Below are 23,320 nucleotides of genomic sequence, written 5' to 3' on the forward strand. Positions count from 1 at the left end.
TGTTTTTTAAGAATAAACATTTAATTATTGAGGCATAAACTGCATGGAAAGGAGCTGTAAATTTTTACATTAAGACTAGCTGTGGTATATTACAGGCAATAGTTTTATCTTCTGGGAGGACTCAGCTGTGTTTGATTTTTTACATGCTGTTTCATAAGAAGGTTTAGCCAGTAAATGACTACTCTAAGCTATTAAAAAAACAGAACAGTTGACTCAAAAAAGTGACAATAAAATCCTTTTATTCACTCAATATTAACTAGTAGGCTACTTTTGCCTCTACTACTGAGATTTATTTAGGTTGCTTAAAGAATCTCATTTTTTTAAATCCAAAGTCCAAAATCATGTGATGTAATAGGTTCATTGGTAGTTACTTATGGTTCAGAAAACCGTTAATGAGCCTAGGCCAACTTCTCAGCTGGTACAAAACACTGTCTGGTTTATTTTTTTTTATTTTGCATTTGTTAACCAGGGTAGAAAACTGATCTCAATGGGCCTATTTCAGTCTCACCCTGAGGTAAACTCAATAGATACATGACATGATATGCTTAGTGAATGACAAAATACAATATATGAAAATATTATATACAAAGTAAAGAAATATTGTATACAATTTGAATATCATAGCTGGCTTGAGGGTATAAAGTCAATAGATGAATGATATTGTATACAGAGTGACCGACAAAACACAATATACAAGCATTATATACAGAGTGGAAATCAAGTGGCACATTGAAAGAATCACAATCAAAAGTAGAGTCAGAGCAAGGTTTGTAAAGAGGAGGAAGGTATGAAGAGATTAATTTACATGACTAGAGAGAAAGACAGAAGTTGCATTTTCCTAGAATCTTAAAATGTGTTTTTATTTCTGATCAGAAAATGAGGTAGAGGAATGTTCTTTAAGAGAAGGAGGGAGAGATTCCCACAGTTTGGGACCAATGACTGAGAAAACATGGTCTGTGCAGTGAATTCTAGTTTGGGGATTTGAAGGAGAGGATCTAATTGGTTCAGAGTTTTAAGATTATATATTCGTGTATCTCTTAATAATCTGGAGGCTAACTGGGGGAAGGTGCCAACGTTTAAATAGTTGAGAGGCAAGTATAAAGTCAGCACGTTGTTTCACAGGTAGCCAATAGCTTTTTAAGTGGTTTTGCAGTGGTGTTCATTTCTTGGGGAAAGAGTGATCACTCAGCAAATGGCATTTTTGATGGACTGAATAGTGGATACATTTATTTTTAGAGGCTGCAGCAGTTGGAGCGGGACAATATTTTAGCTGAGCCAGTATCTTAACCTATGGCAGCTTGTAGCCTTAATACTGCACTGCCAGACAACCTAATTTCTCAGAAATAGAATATGAGCCTATATTCCCCAGGGAATCAACCAATAAAATCCATCCTTAAAAATGGTTTATTAAAACAATCTCTAGCAGTGCTTTATGAGTTTCTTTTTTCTAAAAAAAGCAACAACCTGTTGTCACCTTCTCCTTCTGGCAAATTGCTCCCTTCTCTAAAGGCAGCAGGCTGATACTGTGAACCTCTTATGTTCCAAGACGTCTTTTTCACATTCCTTCTGGAAAGACTCTAGCTTAAAATGTATTCTTTAGTTGGTGAATCTCTTCTGTAAATATCTCCTTGCCAACTGTCAACCTATTGACCCTCATACCTGACCTATGTTTGATGTAGGAAGGATGCATGGTTTGTAGGAATTACTTGAGAAATGTTTATATAAAGCACTTGACAATGCAGTGACACAAGAATACTACTTGACAAGTGGATTTTAAATAGTTAAGTCTTCTTCTTTTTCTTCTTGTTTTGAACTTTACTGTGTATTGCAAAACTGATTTGGGCAGTCTATGATTGCATTACCCTTTTGGGACCTGTAAGAAGAGAAAAGTATAGCAACCTGCAAAGGAAGGGCCAGATTCCAAAAAAAGTTGCTGTCAGTGTAAGTCTGAGTTGATTCAGTGACCTGTTCTCAGTGTAAGTGACTTTCTTTGGTGTAAGGCCTATCTATAAATAAGCTTACTACAGGGACCAGATTACAAAAGACCTGCTCTCAGCCTACTCTCAGTATAAGTGGTCACTTACACTCAGAGCAAGTCTTTTGGAATTGGGCCCTAAGACTTCTTTTGATGATGGACTAGTAAACATTTTTTTTTATTTTATTCCAGATAATCAGATTATATAACATAACTTTTTTTTCTTAGATTGATAGCCAAGCATCTTTTTGTCTTGGAATTTTCACTTCATTTTTAGAGCTATAAATGAAAGTGTATGAATCAGTCAGTAGTTTTTTAATTTTATTTTTGGTTGTTGGATAAAAATATCTCATACGACTAAATGCTTCTTGCTGTATTATAAGGAATTTTAGTAAACTCTGCCAGGTCAGAGTTTCATTTGTACATTGCCTGTCAATAGATGCAGAATTTCTAAGGGGACCACTTAAAACTGTTTTCTGAGTAGGCTGTTAAAGCTTATGATCATTAGAAGGTAAAGTGTTATAAGTAGAGAGACTTATTTTCTACTGTGCAGAGTCTGCATGTCCTCCCTGCGTTTGCGTGGGTTTCCTCTGGGTACTCCGGTTTCCTCTCACATTCCAAAGACATGCATCTGGAGCATTTCTCCCCGGGCCTCTGCTGAAAATAGGCTCTGTCCTGGTTGGACTTTCCCAGTCAACAAATGTAAATAAATAAATAAAATAAAATAAATAAATATTTTTTCTGGGGGAAATACCAGTAAATCCCAAATCTGCACTACCTGTTCATTAAAAAACAGAATTTTCAAGGAATTTGGCATGTTTTTGTACATCACTAATTCCCCATAATTTGCACTTCCTCTCATATTTATTCCTTACAATGTTGTCTGTTTGCTTTATTGAGCATTCTATGCCTAAAATCTGTTTGCATTGTGTGTACATATGCATGCACAATACAGCTATTATGACATCACAACAATGACCAGAAATTACATTTAAAATCAGGGGTATATTTCCTAGGTTCCATCTCATAAAATGGAATTCTGCTGTTTTCAGACCCATAAATCAGTGGCCTTGCTTATAAGTTAAAATTGTTTGTACTATGTTTTTTATGTATGCCTGAAAAATAAAACCACTGCAGTAACATGTCCTGAAATTCTTACTAACCTGATTGATATGGGTTTTGTGAGAATTTTACGCAAATACAAAACGGGAATGTTTAAATAATGGATCAAATAAAGTATACTGGTAGAAAACATTATCAGTTCTAGAATATTCATTATTAGAAGTACAGCAATAAATATCTTACAGGATCAATAATGAAGATTGGAGCATAAAATCATGCTAAAATCTTACCGATAAATTTAATATATAATTCAACAGATATACGTTATCAGTTCTAGAATATTCATTATTAGAAGTACAGCAATAAATATCTTACTGGATCAATAATGAAGATTGGAGCATAAGATCATGCCAAAATCTTACCAATAAATTTAATATATAATTCAGATAACATTTTCATGGGTGCATTTTAGTGGATGGATCTTAGAGAAAAAATGGGACTAGTGCAATTCTTACAATGATTTTATGGAAATAGTTCCGGAGGGTCAGATACTAACTTTTGCTTTAGTACAACCAGGAAAATGTGGTGCTGCGGTAGCGTTGTCGCCTCACAGTAAGACGCTGTCCAGTTCGATTCTCAGCTAGAGCGTCTTCTGCATGGAGACATGCGTGAATGGGCGTACCTTCATTGAAGGTTGTGCGTCAGGGCTGGTAACTCGGCACGTAAAAATCAACTACCAATCATTAGCGGACCGGAGTTCCGCTGTGGTGACCCTTAACTGGGAAAAAGCCAAAAGACACAAACAATGTAGCAGTTCACTTAGAAGTAATAATAATTATCATTATCACTACATGTCTCCTGCTGGGGTTTCTGCAAGAGGATTGTTTGAATTAACTGGCATTTGAAAGCCATTACATAAGTATTTCTCTTCCACTGAAGAAGGTTGAAAGAAAATGTGTGTCACTTCACCCAACCACTATCTACCAAGTGTTGACCCTCAACATTAACCTGTTGGAGAGACTCCCCCAGCATGTTTTTTTGTGAGAAAGCTATGTCCCCTGCACTCCTGCATTAGATGGTAAACTGCAAGATCACAAAATCCAAGAAGGATGACATTTTCTGACTTTCACTTCTTTTTTTCTTGACAAAAATTATGCTTCATTTTTCAAATAACAGTATTTGATTATTCATCCCTCAATCAGTAGTGGTTTGGCATGCCAGACTACTGCCAAGAATTAGCATTTCTTGAAGTCTAACTCATAATTTTTACTTTTTGGGGGTAGTCTGTAGATTGTATATTTCTTGGAGTGATATAAATTTTATATTAAAATAGTTAATATACTTAAATAACCAATATCGCTTTACAGAGTAAAAAGACCATTAATGCTTTTTTTTAATTAATTTAATACCTTAATTAAGGTTTGTATTTGTAATGATATGAATTGAAGAACTGACTGTCATCCTCCCTCATCCTTCCCTAATTCATAGCACTTCAACAGGAAAATGCATTTAATCATGCAGAAAATCTTTGCATTTACTAAGAAGAGACTTAACCTGATTAATAGGTTCATAGGTTCATAGGCTGGTACTGGGCTATCGGCCCTAGGGCCTATACAAACCTAGCCATAACAATTCCCTGGCTATTTCTTCCTACAGTATTTACTTCCCTGGACCCCTATCTAGCAGGGTGACTGACGTGATCCCCGGGGTGAATTTCCTATCTCCCATCCAATCATCAAGGTTCCTTTTGAAGAGGGCCAAAGAGGCGCTCTGCTTGACATGTATGGGAAGTCTATTCCAGAGTCTGGGGAGTCTCTGGGTCAGGAACCTATCCCTCCAGCATGTTTTGTTCATTGTGATGACAAGATTTAGATCCCTGGAGCGTGTCTCTCTGAGGGATTGGGATTTCCTTAAGTGTAGCATGTCCAACAGCTCTGGGTTTGACATGGCCTTGTATGTTAAGCAGAGATCACCTCTGAGTAGACGATATGCAACAGAGTATAGGTGGAGTTTTTTTAGACAGTCAGCATAGGGCATCTGCTTTAGGCCTGTGATTCTTTTAGTGAGGTATTTCTGCGGCCTTTCCAGTTGTTGTAGATGTCTTGAGAGGTACATACCAAATGAGGCATTGTATTCTATAATGGGTCTAATGAGGGATGAGTACAGTGGGACAATGACCTCCTTTTTTCTGGATGAAAAGCCCTTAGTGATGTGGTGTGCCACATAGAAGGATTTCTTGACTATTGTGGCAATGTGGTTATCGAAGATGAGATCACTGTCCACCTGTGTCCCTAAGTCTCTTATCACACTTTCGGTGTTTAGTCTACTGCCACCTATGTGGTAATTCATGAGTACATGTTTTTTCACAAAGGGGATAACTACATTTCTTGGCATTGAGTTTGAGCCCATAGCTCTGGCACCAAGCATCTATTTCTGTAAGGCCCTTTTGTAGAATATCCACATAATTTGGGGATTCAGTAATTGTTCCCAGTTTGCAGTCATCTGCGAACTTTGTTAGCCAGAGTCCCTTAATGTTGGCCTGTACTTCAGAGAAGTAGATGCCAAACAAGAGCGGTCCCAGGACTGAACCCTGAGGTACCCCACTTGTCACTTGTCTGGAGCTGGATTTGGAGTCGGCTACTTTTACAGTGTGGGTTCTGTCAGTAAGCCAGTTGGCAGCCCATTGGGTGATGTAGGGATTAATGCCCAGCTTAGTAAGCTTATCTATGATTCCAGAGTGGGGGATGGTGTCAAAGGCCTTGGCGAGGTCCAGATAGGCTGTGTGGATGACCATCTTACCCTTGTCCACAGCTCTGGAGACTGATTTGAAGAAGTCAATCAGGACAACATCGGAGACAACATCGGCCCTTCACGACCCCAAACTGCATGGGTTCCAGTGTTTGAAGGTAAGTTCCATGATAGTACATTCCATGGCCTTGCAGATCAGGCTCGTCAGACTGATGGGGCGGTAGTTCCTGGGATCCAAGGTGGGGCCCCTCTTGTGGAGTGGGATAACTGTAGCTGTGCTCCACTCAGTGGGCACGAAGTCTGAGGTGAGACTATGATTAAACATGACAGTTAGGTGAGGTGCCAGTTCAGTTTGTAGTTCATGTAGTAAACAGCCTGGGATGTCGTCTGGTCCCATGGATGCTGTATTCTTAGCTTTGGAGAGTGCATTTTTTACCTGTGTGGCGGTTATTACCAGAACTTGGCAATCTTTTGGTATTGAGATGGGCCCTTTAGGGGGGTGAGAGGGGGTGAAGTTTGCATTGAATCGATCTGCCAGGATATTGGCAATATCCTTGGGATCAGTATATTTAATACCATTCTGTTGTAGCTCAGAGCAGATCTGAGCATTGCCATTTAGATTCTTGACATAACTATAGAATGCCTTGTGGTTGTCTTTGGAATCTTTGGCAATTTTATTTTCATAACTAGCATTAGAGGATTTTATGAGGGAATCTCAGCTTCTTACTAAGGCTGGTAAGGGAGTTTTTTGCATCCTGGGATTTTCCTCTTTTCATGATGATATGAGTGGTATGGTGGCTCATTGGTTATGATACTTGTCTTAAAGCTCTGTGAATCAAAGCTCATGATGGCTCATAGGTTTTGTAAACAAGCTCAAGACCTACTGGCCATTAAAATATTGGAATCTATGGCAGTTCATGTGGTCATCCACTTCCTCCTTGAAGGCACAGACTGATGAAGTGAGTTTAACTGACAAGCAATGTTTATTGCATAGGCATCAGTCATTGTATAAGAAGTTGCTATGTTTTGTGGTACTGTTGATATTAATTTTTACACAGACCAAGTGTTCTGTTTTGTTCAGGTCACTGAAAGAGGGAGTATTGTAAGAAGACAGTTTCCAGTATTAAGGGGTCCATTAATGCTCTGTACATCAGGTATATGTCTTCTGTAAGAAGGCAGCTAGCGTTACTGAACCTCCTCAACAAATAAATAAATGCAGGAGGGGCATATGTGTTTCACCAAGACATCTGCATTCAATTTAATTAGCCAAACCAATTCATTGGACAAAAGCCAAGTTTCCCAATCATCCCTGGGGTCTCATAAATGTCTCTCTCTACAATAAAAAATTAATATTTTTTTAAAAACAGGGTAAACCAAAGAATGTTTACACAATGCATTTCTCTTGTTACCATTCTTGATACAAGAAACACACTCGTAAATCCTTTTAGACAATTTGCAGGTTGTTTTCCCCACAATAAATAACAATGGATTGGCAAAATAAATTGAATGCAGATGTCACTCCTGGGAAAAATAATTACATCTCAATTGCTTCTGGTCTTAAGCTTAAATCTGATAAGCTAGCCAATTGAATGAAGTAATTGTAGGTATATTCTTTTTTTTCCATTCTATTTAAGTCTTGCTTGTATGGGACTGAGTTATTCTGATGAAGCTCAATAAAGTTGCATTTGGGTTGTTGCAAGTCTTGGTGGTGTTTTGGGTTCTTGTGATTTCTACATCTGATTTCATTGTTTGGATTTTTTTGGTTTTCATTAGTCATTGCTTTCCTCATCTCTGGAGTAATTTTCTGCTCTGTATAAAACAGAATTGCTTTCTCTGATAATTAGATGTGTGCCTGTAAATTCATTCCAGGCCTAACTTGTTTTGCCCTCCAGGATGAAGAAGGTACTCTATGAGGGTGTGTGATGACAATGTGATTATGAACAAGGGACTGATTCTGCCTTGCAAACTCTATGAATCCACTTGTACACAGAAGAGCAAAAGTTGCTGTAGTGTTTGGCTATAAGACAAGCCTTGATACTCTTCAGTTCTTTTTGTGAAGAATTGTTGCACCTTTTCTTATGGCACCAGATGGTATGTGAATAGGTTGCAGAATAATACACATAAATGCTCCAAAAGCAGTTCCAGCAATGGAATATATGGTCTTTTTTTATCTCCCTAGTGGATAGGAACTCAGAAAATCCATCAGATTGCCCTGAAAAAGCCACCAACCAGTGCAACTTCAAGTAGTCCAGCCAAAAAGTATAGTAATTGAATGTTTGGCTCCACTATAACTAGCAATTAAATCAAACAACAGAAACATGAGAATGAACCAGCAAATGACTCAGGAAGAGCCAACGACATTCAGACACTTTGAAAATGTCAACAATTAACTTTCTCCCACAAGATTAAATAACACCATTTCAGGATGTTTCCAGCACCAAGCTAATGAAAGAAAATAAATAAATAAAGTAGCTGCAGTGCTCCAAAGGTAGGCCACTGGACAGCCATTCCCTGCATATGGTAAAGTGACCTTGGTATGTGAGTAGGTTACAGAACAATATACAATATTTTATAACTGGTCAGATAGTAGCTGTATACTGGGGGACAATTACCTCCCTGGCATACATCTCAGTTCCTTGGAGGATCTGCTGGGAAACTTCATAGGCTTTGCATCTTGTAGAGGCTTTATGGATACCAAATGAAAGACCATCATCTACAAGGACTCCAAAATCAAACGTGTGTATATAGCTGCCTTTTTTTTTTTTTTGGCAAATGCCAGAATGCTGTATTTTTTTACAATGAAAGCAAGGTTAGTAGAAAGGTTACTATATTTGTAAAATATGCTTCAGCAAGACTACTTACATATCAGGTAAAAGGAATAAGTAGCCTCACCTTGGGCATATGTAGCGCGGATGCTGGCATAGAAATATAAACAGCTGTCCTTCAGTACACAGTAGTGTTGGACCCATGCATCATTGTTTTTGTCCATCTGGTCAAGGAGACCTAGGCACTCTGGGTTCCTGATTCCAAGTGGTGGAAGGTTGGCATTGTGTCGAGTAACATCCACCCAAACATGATTCTACAAAATGCAAAAACAGATATTATAGTAATCCAATTAATTACACTGCCATCAAAGAATTGTGTTTATTTAAGCTTCCTGTCTCTTGAATGTCCAATAACGTACAGCTGTTTAGTAATGCGCTCAGGTCAACAAATTAGTCTCCCTAGCTCTAGATGTGTTTCCGCATTGTTTTCTATGTTCAGTAGGATTCCTTAGATGATGTTAGCCACTGTATGCACCATGTATGCAACAGCCAGATGGAAGGCTACATAAATAGCTAAGGGCAGGGAAGGCTGTCTGGAGAGTGTCCTTCACTGGGCCTAAACAGATTATTAAGACCATTTTTGAACTAGACAGTACCACATTGGTCCTGCCATTTTTTTATATGGGTATTATAACCAATGCATATAGGACAGTGTAAGAGCAACTCACAGCAAACAGACAGAGTGAAAGAGAACAGTCCACAGTGCAGCTCATAAAGTGCAATCCTAAAAAGGTACAACAAAAATTTTCATATAAACATAAAGAATATGCAGTAAGAGTTGATGAACATTCATTTCAACTGTACCTCATTATGAAGAATGTTCCTCAGTTTGAGTCTTAAAAAGTCCATGTTCCAGCTGTTCCACATTGATAAAAGCTATCAAACATTAGCTGTTAATAATGTTTTTAACTAATATCCATGGTAAATAATACTGAACCATATTAATTCATCAACAAAGTTTCTATAAGTATAAAGTAACATATTTTAACCATGCTGTCAGCTTCCTTATTGATGTTGTTAGTACATGTTCCACATTTTGCCCAAGTGCTCCTCATTACTAGCGGAAGTGTTCTACATTTTGGAGACAGAAGGTTGAGAGCAAAATAGAAACATGTTGTTGTTGCTGTGTCTTTCGGCTTTTCCCAGTTAGGGGTCGCCACAGCGGAACTCCGGTCCGCTAATGATTGGCAGTTGATTTTTACGTGCTGAGTTGCCGGCCCTAACGCACAACCTTCAACGAAGGCACGCCCATTCACGCATGTCTCCACAGAAGACGCTCTAGCTGAGAATCGAACGGGACAACGTCTTGCTGTGAGGCAACAATGCTACCGCAGCACCACCAATGCGGATCAAAAAAGAAACATGTAATACATTAAAATATTTTAGTATTATGTCAGAATATAACATAACCCCAAGTGCTGCACAGTTGTATAAAATCCACATCTCTGTTACTTATTCTGCCACGGTGCAAGATTTACTTATTATTTATTTGTTTATTGACATTTGTTTACCAGGAAAGACCAACTGGGCCAAGGTACTTATTTTCAGAGGAGGCCTAGTGAGAAAAAGCTTCTTACAGAAATCAGAAAATACAAATATGTTACAAGATCAAATATTAAAATTAAACTGAAATGCATATCTTACAAAGACTGAACATCAAGACAACAAACTATTGGACATAAAAAGTAAGCAAAAAATAGAATCAAAGACATGCTTTTGCAGATTACAATTACGATATGTTGCATTAAAGTACAGCGTTATTATTTCCATAAAGATGCAGGTTGCACACATGCATACATGTGCTAGTGCAGATAGAAAACAGATTGGCAGCCTGGGAATGAAAAGGAAAGCTCAGCCAGGAGTAGAGCAGAAGGAAAGCCAAGCCATAGATACAATTCTGTTACTGTGTGTTTAAAGGTATGTGCGTTAGAATTATGCCTAACAGCCATAGATACAATTCTGTTACTGTGTGTTTAAAGGTATGTGCGTTAGAATTATGCCTAACAGCCATAGATACAATTCTGTTACTGTGTGTTTAAAGGTATAGAATTATGCCAAACAGTCATAGATACAAATTCTGTTACTGTGTGTTTAAAGGTATGGTAGGCTAGAATTCATGCCTAACAGCCATAGATATACACCCTGTTACTGTGTGTGTGTTAAGTAGTATGCTTAAAAAAGCTATGCTAACACATCTTATACTATTGTTTAAAGGTATAGAGGTTAGAATTATGCCTAACAGCCATAGATACAATTCTGTTACTGTGTGTTTAAAGGTATGTGCGTTAGAATTATGCCTAACAGCCATAGATACAATTCTGTTACTGTGTGTTTAAAGGTATAGAGGTTAGAATTATGCCTAACAGCCATAGATACAATTCTTTCACTGTGTGTTTAAAGGTATGTGCGTTAGAATTATGCCTAATAGACAGCAGAAATGATTCCAGGTGTTGGCTACAGAATAAGACAACAAACTATGTCCAGGAGAATTTTGTGGTTTGCAGATGGAAAGGAGTTGTTTATCATTAGACTGGAGAGCAGTGTAGAACTGTACTAAGTCCAGGGCATGCAGAGGGTTTGTGTATTATGTTATGTTATGTGTAGTAAACAGTGGCGTAAGAGAGAAAAAGCCATATTTATTAATGCAGGCAACTTATAACAATTTTAGCTCTGAAGTTCATGTCAGAAACAGCTACTTAATGAGCAATCCTGAGAAGTCTGAATGGACTAATAAGTGGTTTGTGTCTTATGTCAATAAGGAGAAAAGTAGGAACAATGAATGTGGCCTGCAGAAATGTTTTATTTATGTTACTGTAAGACACATTCCATTTTTTACAGATAATATCCATCTGCTAGTGTTCTTATGATTAGCAGATAATTGGTTAGGTATAATTCTAACACCCATGCTCCTCAGTTCATGGAGCACCAAAAATAAATATGTTGCCTTATTAAGTAGAAATGTTAGTGTGTGACTTGCTATTAATTTGCAACTCTGATACATGGTTCTGTACTACTGGCATGGCTATTATTAACATTTCAGGAAACTGTTTATTTGAATTATGCATGCACATTTGCACAATGTATGGCCGTGTGTGTGTTTGTAATTGAGCAGCACATAATGCAAGATATGCTCAACAGAGATCCAGAATCTGTGTATTTATTTTAATGAATGTATGCTATGCCATCTGGGACAAATACTCAACAAACTAATGACAGAAATGGACCACGCATTCAGGCACCATCTTCAATAAAAGCATTTGACAATTCCTCAGCAGAAAGAACGAAAAGAAACTGGTGTAGCAGACAAGAAGAAATCTTGTTCTCATAAAGGTGATGCTGCAGATGTTGGAAGTAAAGTTCATCAGAAAAACTGATACAAATGTTGCTTGTACATCCTGGGAGGAGGGGTAATAATGGTCATGTGACAGAATAGTGGATACTGTGTAACTTCTGCAGCAGCATATACCTTAAACAACAATATAAAGTATAACTTTTTGTTTAGCTCACATACACTTTTAGTACAGTGGAACATGAATGCAAGCAGTATGGCCGTTCCTCACCTGCACTGTTGTGTTCCGAATATGAAATTATGAGTCAGTGTATTAACATCACTGTATCACAATCAATCAGCTTAATGCATTAAAACATATTTAATTGAGAAACTCCAACAAATTACTGTTCTACTTTCTTGATTGTGTTTGGATTTGAGAAGCTACAGTAAATCACTTAGCATCTCATTTAAATGTCCTTAATAAATTTCAGCTGTTTGTTTCCAAAAAGCTGTTAGAAAAGCTGGGTCAGCTGTCAGCACTGCAGGTATTTTATACATAATTAGAAACAGTGCCAGATGCATTAATTAAATAAATGATTTTGATAATATAAAATGCTGTCAAAGGGAATTGAGAAGTAGAACGTTGAATATTTAGATTATTAGAATGAATATAACCAGATGAAATGGATCAATATTAATTGTTTTCATGAAAAGTAAATTGTTAACATATGCTTTGTAAACATTAATACAAGGTTGCTATTGCATAACATTGCAAGTGAGTGCACAGAATGAATATTACATATGTTTTCTTAAGAGTGAACAGAATGAGAAGTTACTCAACATGTTTTTTTAATTAGAGAACCATATTGTGTGCAGTTTGTTTTGGTTCCAACTACCAGAAGGGCTGAATTGCATATGTGATGATTTCTAGTATTTAATCTTGGTGTGGCAGCTAACATTAAACTAGAAGCAAAGCATAAGCCTAACTATTTTGCAGGTGGTAGGCTATACAAGAGAATGTATTTCCCTTACTGAAGAGCAGAGAACTGGATAATCTATGTTGAAAGGCAACAACTATACTGTACTCTACTGCAAAGGGTATTAAAGATGATAAAAAATGCAAGTTTTATTGACTCTAAAGGGTACAAAAAATGTATGGACTTCTACACAACTCAACAGCACAATAAAATCATATGATGAACCTTTTAAAGATATTGTAAATAGTTTGCAAATGTCAGATGAATCCAAAGTTTCTAACGACAACCGAAAGGTTCAGATTTTCATAAAAGAACCCAAGCCTCAGCTTGTGTAGATCTGCTGAGTACTTCCATCGTGGTGATGAATAAGACAGATGCATGAAGGGAGTGACTTGGTTGTGGAATATGCTGTGACGCTAGACAAGGCTAGTTACTTAAAACAACTGTGCAGTGGCAAAGGGAATAGCAGAGAGACAGAGATACATGTGAATCACTGCAGAATACTAGAATACTTGGTAAATAAGCTGGCTTTTCAGTCTCCCGAGAAAAGACCATGCCCTGATACAGAAAAGAATCTAAAAGACAAGTGAGCTGCTTGATTTAAACATCATGGCTGCAGAAGCTGCAATACAAAAATGTGTAGTCGGAGAAGAAATAGAGGTTCCAGGTGATGGTCTGGCACAGATAAATTAGAGGACTTACTTGCAAATGTGTCAAATATCAAACTGTAGGAAATCCATTTCTAAAAACCTTCTTGAACCTTAGGAGTTGCAACATCACTATGTAAACACTGTACCACGTGAATCCCTCTCATGGACAGTTTATTCATATAGTAGTGATTGTGCATTCAAAGTGATCTGATGTAGTTTGCATTGAATTAATTTCCTAGGAAAAGATGACTACATTTCTTAGGACAACACTCAGTTCATTAGAAATGAGCTGCTTGCGAACAAACTGAGTGAAAACAAGCCACAATTCATATCATGATTTTAAAACCTTAATGAAACAGTGTAATGCATTTCACTTTATTTCCCCTTCTTGCATCCACCAATGGACTGGCAGAGACAGACATACAGTTTTTAAAAAGGCAGTGAAAGCTAGGAACCCATATAAAATCCATTACAACATAGATCAGACCAGTCGTTGTTTACATACAGAGTTATCACATATGTACGGCCATAAATAGAACTTCTGACATGCTGTTTCTGAAAGAAAAATTGACAACATGAATGGGCTTATTAAAGACTGGTATTTATATTTTAATGTCAGGCAATTCCAAAGTATGTTTGACAGAAATTTATGAAGCTTTAGCATGTGTCAGTATGTTTCCAAGAGACTTTTGATGCAAGAAATGAAACTCAGGCCATATGCTTGTGTGAACTAGTCTTTTAATGTATTCATTAGATACTGCACAAGGTGCATGGAGAAGGGATTTGGATTGAATGTGATATGCTAGGAATCAGTAGTCTTACTGACCAACAACTTAGTCCAGAGTATTCAGAAGATCCATACCAAAACAAGAAAAGAACTTAAGTTCCTTATCATGACCAAAAAAGAATGTATGCCCTGGTCATACCTCTCAACTGTACAGATTTTCATAGAATGTCCAGATTTTTGCCTCATATTTTGGTCCATTTTTCATAAAAGTATGTTTATCTGGCAAATTAGTGGCAAATTATTAAAGACTAAAATTAAAAAATAATGACAGACATTTGAGTTTCAGACTTCATACCATTCAGAAAATCCATACTAATATAAAACCTGTTATTCTATCAATTTTCTAAGATTGTAAGGGCAATATTTAAAAATTGTCCCTATTTTTTGGGCCTTTGTCCCACTTTTACTTATGGCTTTGTCCAGATTTCTTGCTCAAAGAAGTTGAGAGGTATGGCCCTGGTCCATGACACAAGATGGATGAAACAGCAGAATCAGAAAGTAATATAGATATCAGCCTAGAACAGGCTACCCAGAAGGGTGAAAGGCCAGCATCAGATTTGCTGGGGGTGGGGTGGGGTGGGGTGGGGGTACAATGGTAAGTGTCTAATAAGGGAAAGTGGAGGTCCAGTGGCAAACCTGTGATATCTTGCACTTCCAATGGGGACATTTAGAACCCCATGGGAGCCCCAGGGTTCTGGTAGATGTTCCACTGGTATTGTTGTGTACTGCCCAGAGAAATGCAAGGATGCTGTCCTGAGGACTGCAGAAGTAATGATAACTTCCAGAGATGCTCTGCTGAAAATTGTATCTCATTTAAGTATACTAAACCCTTCTTGCCTGGTGGAACTTCAAGTATGTCTTCTATTTCTGTGTCTCTTTTTCTTGGGCTAAATAAATGCAAGAGGGGAAGAAATGTTATGAATGCTCCTAAAACACGTGTAGTGTGCATGCATATTCATGTGAAAATGGCCTTTAACAATTTAATAATTTCTGTAATAGTAGGACTAACAGGAATAATAAAAAAATACAGTCATACTAATATGCTACCAATACATGTAACCTCATAAGAACTAGAGAAGGAGACAATTGTAGGCACATTGCAGGCGATGAGAAGAGTATGCTTGGAAAGGAGAAAAGACTGAAGCAATATTATTTCTATGAACGTTAATCATACCCTGACATAGGAATGGAGTCATGGTATTAGAAATGCGAAATATTTATAGAAATTAAAAAAGAGCAAAACCCTACCTAACTGACCTTACCTGCATAAGCACAGCATATCTGCTGCCAACCCTTCTCTATACAGCACCTATATTTGCCAACCTACATTCCACAGAAATAGCACAACTTCATCAATAATGTAACAAAGTTGCCATGTTTGCAGCAGACATCTACAACAGAGCCTAAAATTGCTTAATCATCAAGAAAGTGAAATGGATGGAAATTCCTAACCATCTCAGATATATCCATTTAAAAGTAGCCCATAAAGTCATGTACCAACCAAACAAGTGCCAAACAACAGGGCTTGTACTGCAATCATACTCCCCAATTAAAAGACCTCTGATATAAAGATAAGTTCATCACTTATTTACAAAAAATGTACTCAGACTATGCCTCTAAATTCTGAAATATAATACTCTGCACAATCAGACAAATTAGTATCCTCACAGTCTTCAAAATTAACTTAAAGTATTTCTTACTGGAGTCTGGGCTCTGTGCTTGCTCACCTTTGCCCGGATAAACTAACCCCCGGATTCACGAAACCTCCATGTAACACTTAATATGTCTTACTTAGAGGCTGCAGTTGAACAGTATGACGTCAGCGTGCCATGAACATTCATGAGGGCACGCTGACTCATCCGTTACTCTTACATGGACTGAGTAGGAAAGCAGGGGGCGTGTCCGACTGCCGAGCAGTCTAAAAGTCCATGCCCCTGCAAGGTTTTAAAAAGCATAATGTCAACAGACAAGAGCGAGTTCACTCAAATGTACTTGCACCCAACACCACACTCCCTGACACTGTAAACCCCCATCACAGTTATAAAACGTAAAATATTAATTTTATTTTTTTTAAATCCACGATATAGCTGCCCGTATTTGGCTTGTTTGCGCGGGTGTGCCCATTGCTTAACCACAGTTAGCAATTGTGACATTGAAGAGCATATAAGAACTACTTATGCAAATTAAGCCAAATAGCAACAGCGTAATGGTAGAGTGTATGCACAAAGAGGAGGCATTCATGGTTCGAGTCCCACCACTACCCTTCTTATTTATGTTTTAAATCAGTATTTGAAATAATACCAGACATATATGAATAAAATTTTATTAAAAGCAGTGACATGGCCAATGTATCAGTGAACAAAATATATATTTTTAAAGGACCCAGATATATAATAGGCTGCTGTTAAGCAACGCTTTACCCAGCGAAACACAGGTGCCCATAGTTTAATAGCGCTTTACCCAGATAAACACAGGTGCCCATAGTTTAATAGCACTTTACCCAGCTAAACAGAGGTGCCCATAGTCAAATAGCACTTTACCCAGCTAAACAGAGTTGGCCATAGTTTAATAGCACTTTACCCAGTGCAATAGAGTTGCCCAAAGTTTAAAAGTGCTTTACCCAGTGCAATGTGTTTGCATGGACGTGTGCACCGCATAAACCAGGGCACCGTAGGGCACCGGGGAGCAACGTAGAGCTAAGTTGCTTAAACACAGCCACACCCCCTAGCCTGTCTAGACAGTATTAAAATAAAACAATGACAAAGTTCGAACCCAGGACCCTGTGCATCATAATCAAAGTACAGAACCACTAAGCCATGACAACATAGGGAAAGCAGCCACTATTAACATTCATATACTTACGAATGGTAGTTTAACCATTACTAAGCAGGTCTGCAGTCAGCCGAGAATTTTACAAAATGGCCAATCACAAAAAAGTGCAGGTCCGTCACCACCATGCAGACCTAAAGAGACGAAAGCAGGACCGCCTGAACCAGTGGATACAGGAGGCCTGTGGATGGCCTAATGGTTAAGGTGTTTGCCTTACAAACACAAGGTGCAGGGTTTGAGCCTCACAAGGGATAATTGGCTAGGCTTAAAATGGCTTGCAAGGGTAGTTAGCTTAGTACTAATCTATGAACCTATGAACCTATGAAATGCGGCATATTTAAGAGCCATACATAACTGATTGTAGCTCAGATTTGCAGTCAGAATAGCAGGTGCAGGAGAGGGTTCACGCTTCCGAGCGCAATGTTGGGGCATCGAGGAGTCCAAATACATGGTTTGGCTCCTTGTCCACCATCACAAGTCAAGACCCCTGCAGGGCCAGTTCCAAAGGATGGAGTACAAGGCAGAGGCTTGGAACCGGTTAGTTTGTGACCTCACCAGTGCCACAGGCATTCCCTGGACTGGTGAGCAGGTGAGTCACCACCTTGCAGACCTGAAGAGATGAAAGCAGGACCGTCTGAACCAGTGGATACAGGAGGCCCATGGGATGCAGAATGCCCCACAACTGAGTATGTAGCCATGGAATGCAGTATGTAAGAATTGATAATGGAGTATGTATAACGGATAGGTATGTCTCAATATCCTTTCATTTACTTTACAGCTGTAGGTGACCATGCTACGAATTAGCAAGCCTATGCTGATAGGCTGCTAAGGCTGCGCCACCAGGCAGGTTAGTGATTATTCTGCATGTATTGTTATATAAAATATGGGAGAGAGCATGAAAGAAAGTGTTGTAGTCCAATAAAACAGACATAGAATTGCCTGAATAAGACCTCAGCATGCACTGACAGATAAAAACATCAGAGAGGCAGAAAAAGAGTGTAGTAACCCATTAAGAAAGGTAACATATGTCTGGAATAATATCTCTGCAGGCACTGTCATATAACATAAGTGAGAGAGCCTGAAAAAAGATTGTTCTAACCTATTAATAAAGGTATAATATGTCTCGAACATGTCTGCCATAAACACTGTTAAAACAAATAAAGGAGTGAGCCTGTGGAAAAGTGTGCAATGTCATTAATAAAGGTCTAAAACCCAGAGTGTGTCTGTGTCACAGAGTCTGAAATGTTGTTGTACCCTTGCGTTATACAAACAGTACTGTTTGAAAATGTGCTGGCAACCCAGAGTTATGCAGTCCCATATAAAGTGGGTAATGGAAGTGCTAGTTGTGTCCAACCTGCGGCCCGCGGGCCACATGCGGCCCTCAGAGCTCTGCCATGCGGTCCTCTACCTCTAACTCCAACATCGATGTACGCATGCCCCAAAACACTTTTTTGTTGTGTTTTTCGCGCCCGTGACCTGTAACTCTAACATCGGTGTGCGCATGCACCAAAGCATCCTTCTAGTTTTGATTTTTTTGCGCCAAAGAAGGGTCAGTTGGTTCGTGCCATTATTTCGTGCCAAAGAATCAATGTGTATTTTCTTGCTGAAGAGGGATTCGTCTATGGATTTGCTGCCATTGCCTTTTAAAGAGACAGCATTTAACCTGTATTAATAGGTAAGTATGGTGTGAGTGAGTGCATGCATGAAAGCAGAATGTTTGTGTGCGTGAAAGTAGAAGTGTGTGTGTGTGTGTGTGTGTGTGTGTGTGTGTGTGTGTGTGTGTGTGTGTGTGTGTGTGTGTGTGTGTGTGTGTGTGTGTGTGTGTGTGTGTGTGTGTGTGTGTGTGTGTGTTTTATGTGTGCATGACAGAGAGACAGAGAGAGACACATGCACAAAGAGGCTAACGTACAAACAAGTTAGCTCACAAATGCATCCTACGTTAAAAGTACACTTTCATTAAATTGCAGCTTTTCTGACAGGGAGAGTGTTGTATTGAATATGAAATCATACCTCTCAACTGTATGGATTTTCGAAGAATGTCTGGATTTTTGCCTCATCTTCCAATTTGTGTCTTTTGCTTAGGAAATAAAAGTAGTCATCCAAGGTAATGCAGTCCCAGGGATTAAGAATGAGACAGTAGCCTAGGGTTAATGGGTCAGTAATGAATTGACTAATGTGGGACTGTAGCATATAAAGTTTATTGTTTTTTTTTGACAAACAAAAAAATCACCCAGTACTGTCTTGTCATTGGTGGGTTCTAAGCAGTGGTAGATTGGACAACAGTAAGCATATCTTTGGTGGATCATCAATACTGGCAAATCAGGTGGGCACAATGTCATTTTTTAAATGTTGGGGGTTTTAGTGTGTATGTGTGTGTTTGTGTTGGGAGTGCTGCAATAGTAGATGATTATTAAATACAGAAACTTACAAACTGTGGAGAATATGTTTCTTTGTTTCAAAACCTGATACTTGGGTACTAGGAATGCCAAAAAATAGATTTTTTAAGACATAGCTTCTTGCCATTTACAGTGGATGGACATTTACATTTAATGGACAATGTTAGCAGTATGAGTGTGGTCCTGTAGGGATCTGGAGGATGCTAAGTCTACCACTGCCAATGTCTTGTAAAGTGACCTGGAAATGGATATTGAGATGTTACAGAAAAAATACAGCAAGTGGGCTTTGAAATGTAGTTTAATTAAACAAAGTGCACTTGCAATTTACAGACCATAATTTAATTTATTTCAGGTAGTCCAGATCCTGGTAGATTGTATACCGTTAGACTTAATTAGGGAGAGGTGTCATTCTGTGGAAATAAGCAGACCTAGTTTCAGTGAAAGCTCTGTGGTTGTTTGCAGGTAGAACGTTGCAGGATGTGGAGCCAATGTGTTATTATTTTTAATGGACTTGTTATTTCAAAGTATGGTTTTCTTTGTTGCAAAAGAAGGCAGGATTGAATGAGCCATATAATGCTTAACTGACAATAATGGGATAGAAACATTATACGTGATGTATAATGTTTGCAGCTACATTTGTTTCAATGGTGTCTGTGATGCATAACTATTTTTGGGCCTGTGTCCCAATTTTATTTTTCGCTTTGCCCAGAATTCTTGCTGTAAGGTTGAGAGGTATGGTTCCATGCTAAATCAGAAGGTTGTATTTACCTTGGAAGACTTTTCAGCATAATTATGAGAAACAGAGCGTTTTTAATATCTCCACTTATTTCCAATATAAACTGCCATGTAACCTTGCAAATAACTTTCTTATTATGCTACTTTAATTCTTTTGAAATTGACAGGTATGCTTCATTGGTTCGGATGTAAGCATAGTGTGCTGTGACTGATTTCTTGCAGCAGTCTGTGGCTTACTTATCACAGTAACTTTTCTGTGTTTCTGGGTATGTGATCAATTTAACAGTTTTAAAGATGTTTTCCAAAATTAAATAAATACATAATAAATGAAAAAAAGTAATCCTTTCTTCACTTTGAGCTATTGACAAAGTGTGGGAATTTGTTTTTTTCAGAAGCGATGGTCAGCATTACAGCTTAGTAAACGGTCAATCTGTGAATAACTTCTGCACAAATGAAAATGTCTGAATGTCAAATGGCTTTAGATTGGAGGGAAGTTACATGTTTACTCCAGTATGTAGTATGATCTTAGAGAGTTTATAGATTTCTTATTGATTTAATTTTTGCTGAGCAGTTGTTTGTTGATTTATTGATGGTCCTTTTGGTGGTGGGAAATTGCATGGATGAATCTATTTCTATTATGATTTTTTTTTCAGATATTTTGACTTTCAGACAATTTCAATCAGTGAGACTGTGTCATGTGATTACTGAGGGTGCCTATTTTACAAGTAGGGCTCCTTTCTGTGTGTGTGTGTGTGTGTGTGTGTGTGTGTGTGTGTGTGTGTGTGTGTGTGTGTGTGTGTGTGTGTGTGTGCATAAGAGAGATTTAATATGTATACTGAATATATTTTTGCAAATGGAATTCTTAGTTAAATAGGCCCCTCTTCTTAGACAAGTAGACTTGAGTAACCAATATTAGATCTTAGCCATCCAGCTAGGAAAGTTTAGTATGTGGATTTTCCTTTTGGTTTGATGAAGGCTATGCTACTTACTTAAGGAGTACATTCATGGCTATCCATCCAGTTGTAGTGTTGTTGAACTACATTGTTTGATAATGAGAGGAGCATTTTACAGAAGTTGAAAGTTTTTGTGTCAAGAACCAGTCTATACAAAGTGGCTTGTTTATGTTGCAGTGAAGGCTGTGGTCTTTGTAGTGAGTGTTTTAAATATAACCAGTATTTCTGTGGTGGAGAAAGTCTCTTAAGGCAGGATCTTTCTTAGCCTGGAAAGCAAGCCAGTGATGAAATTTATAGGGGCCAGTGAGAGACAGAGGAAAGCAAAAAGCTTTTAGTCTGTTTGGATAACTAAGTGAACTCAGTCCATTGACCTTTTTTTGTTAGAAATGTTTGTAATCTTTCTTTTGGCATGGTGTTTTGCTGAGGCACGTGCCAAAAGGGGTATTGCACTCAATAATTGCTCTTGTAAAGGAAGAATACAGGGATGTTATGACCTCCTTGTCCATGGATGAGATACCCTTACTAATGAGGTGGGTCATGTAAAAAGCTTTCCGTACAACGGAGACAACGTGGTGGTCAAAAGTCAGGTTTCTATCAACCTGGGTGCCCAAGCACCTCACAACTGATTGCGTGCTTACAACATTGTTATTAATGTGATAATTTGTGGGGACATTACTATCCTCAAAGGGGATGATTGTGCATTTTTTGGCATTTATCTTGAGGCCATTTTTCTGGCACCAGTCATTTGTTTGGGTGAGACCCTCTTGTAGCTTATTCAGAATTGTTTTATTAAGTCAGAAATGTGAATTCTTTACTTTATTGCAAATTTGTTGGCTTATTTTTGTGGATTATAGTATTGTAGGACTGCTAATGTTGACATTGTATGTAGATGGACTGCTGGAGTGGTTTTCCCAGTGAGAAATGCTAGTGCTGTAGTGAATATCTGTTTATTTGTAAAAAAATCTATATATTAACTAAGATGTTAGAGTTAGAGAATTAAAATCAGAATGAGAATTAGAATTTTAAGGCAAATATTAGGCATTTATTAATTGTTCGAATGCACCTACAGTACAGCCAGGAGGTCGACTTTGGTCTCCTGTGGCAGTGAAAGAGTTAACTATATGATATACTTTATATGCAGCCCCAAGACAATTTCTGTTCACTCAATGCTGCCCCGGCAAGCCAAAAGGTTGGACATCCCTGTTAGTAGCTGTGAAACATATATACAGTCCACAATAGTCAGTTACTAGCTGGCATGAATAAGCAAACCTGGCACACATATAGCATGTAATTATTCACCAGAAATGTGAGTGTGTGTTAGGAAATGCAGGGTTCTGTACAAATCGAAGTGAAAATGTCATGTGAAAACATCCCAGATATGTAGATAAAGAAATATAAATGCAAACAAGAAATATGTAGCAGTAACACCTGCATCCTGGACAGTTAGTATGTCAGATATAGGTCAGGCATATATTGAACTAGCCTAACCCATGACACAACCTAATGTATGGTGGCAAGTGTAATAATACAGGTAGGGGATATATACTTGCAGTCACTGGGAATGTAGTGTAGACTAAAAGGTCATTATAAGATGTTAACCGAGGTTTTTTCTACACCCTACTGTATGTGCATAAACCATGCAATTCCACACCTCAATCGGTATGTGTAACCTTAAATATTTGTTGGGACATATGTCCTATTGTTTTATAAATATTTGCATTGATGTTGATGTATGTGCCCTGTTCAAACACCATGTTCATGGTGGCCTGTTGCTAGCAAACATCCCTGCATGCTGTTGGAATATCTACTGTCATTCAATATATGCATGTGTTATGCTTGCTGTTCAACTGGTGGAACCTTGGTGTGTTGGGTTAATGGGAATATTACTGCATGCTGTTACAACTAATCTGGAATGCTGTTGTTTATGTTGTAATTAAACACACCTAATCACAGAAAGTATGGGAAGGCCGGTCCCAGTGGACCCACGTGTCCCTCCTCAGTTGGCGAGTGCACCTGGCACCAGCAGCTCCGGTGCCCAGCCCGGGCTCCCCTCCTCCATTGGTCCTGTGCCACCTTTGAGTGGAAGTGCTGCAGGGGATGGGGCTCATCCCC

This window comes from Protopterus annectens, chromosome 2.part2 (genome assembly GCF_019279795.1).
Source record: "Protopterus annectens isolate FY-2018-M chromosome 2.part2, PAN1.0, whole genome shotgun sequence".
In the NCBI taxonomy this organism is placed as follows: domain Eukaryota; kingdom Metazoa; phylum Chordata; order Ceratodontiformes; family Protopteridae; genus Protopterus; species Protopterus annectens.